The 1,217-nt window shown below is 37.3% G+C and overlaps 1 non-coding gene across 1 annotated transcript; it reads left to right on the forward strand.

Annotated features, from left to right (window-relative positions):
• Positions 1–570: 570 nt before the first annotated feature.
• On the forward strand, positions 571–677 carry LOC139903492 (small nucleolar RNA R71). The gene has a single exon (XR_011778308.1). It is a non-coding gene; the product is annotated as a small nucleolar RNA R71 (small nucleolar RNA).
• Positions 678–1,217: the final 540 nt, after the last annotated feature.

Consider the following 1,217-nt stretch of genomic DNA (forward strand, 5'->3'; position numbering starts at 1 on the left):
TCGGTTTGTGGTGGTTTGTTTTGAAAATTAGGTCTTTGCTGGTTGTAAGTATTGTTAGATACTTTTTGATTGCTAGGACCTTGTTGGTTGTTGTATGGAATATTTCGATTATAATTCTGGTTTTGATTGTAGATCGGTCTTGGCGGTTGATAATTATTCTGATAATTATTTCCAGGCCTTTGGTTTATGTATGAAATATTCTCTCTTTGTTCCATTGTTAATTCAATACTGAGACAATCTTTTGTCAAATGTGGTCCTCCACACTGCTCACAACTAATTCGTATTGAGTGGATATCTTTAGTCATCTTTTCCATTCGTCTCTCCACATCATCTATCTTTGCGGAAATGGAATCTAAGTCATGGAAAGAATCGGCTCTAGCTGCTTTAGATGATCTAACGATATCTTTTTCTTGGTGCCACTCATGTGAGTGGGAAGCAGTGTTATCAATAATTTTGTAAGCATCAGTTTCGGTTTTCTTCATAATGGAACCACCAGCTGCAATATCTATGTCTTTCCTTGTAGTGATGTCGCATCCTTGGTAGAATATTTGTACTATTTGACAGGTATCTAAACCATGTTGCGGACATCCTCTTAATAACTTTTCAAATCTTGTCCACGCCTCATATAGAGTTTCATTTGGCTTCTGTGTGAACGTAACAATTTCTCCTTGAAGTCTTACTGCTTTAGATGCAGGAAAGAATTGTTTAAGAAATTTTTCAACTAAAACGTCCCATGTATCGATCGCCCCTTCAGGTAACGATTCCAACCAATCTTTGGCTTCTCCCTTTAAAGTCCAGGGAAATAACATGAGATATATCTGTTCATCCTCAACTTATCTTATTTTAAATAGTGTGCAGATCCTATTAAAGGTACGAAGATGTTCATTTGGATCTTCCTTCGGCGCACCACTAAATTGGCATTGATTAGTCACCATGTGTAGAATTTGTCATTTGATTTCATAATCTGGCGCATTAATGTCAGGATGAGTAATTGCGTGACCTTGGCCAGTGCGTTTAGCTCTCATTCGGTCTTCCATACTTAAAGGTTCCTGATTTTCCATGATTGAATTTGTTGAATCCGAATCACTAGAGGATTCTGATTTAATGGTTCGTTCCTCAACAATCTCTGTTTGAATGATTGGTGGTTCTGGAGGAAAATTTAATGGTTCAGGATCTATGAATTGTCCCTGAATATTCTCCGGATTCTCAATTGTGAG

The sequence above is a fragment of the Rutidosis leptorrhynchoides genome, chromosome 3, assembly GCF_046630445.1.
Source record: "Rutidosis leptorrhynchoides isolate AG116_Rl617_1_P2 chromosome 3, CSIRO_AGI_Rlap_v1, whole genome shotgun sequence".
In the NCBI taxonomy this organism is placed as follows: domain Eukaryota; kingdom Viridiplantae; phylum Streptophyta; class Magnoliopsida; order Asterales; family Asteraceae; genus Rutidosis; species Rutidosis leptorrhynchoides.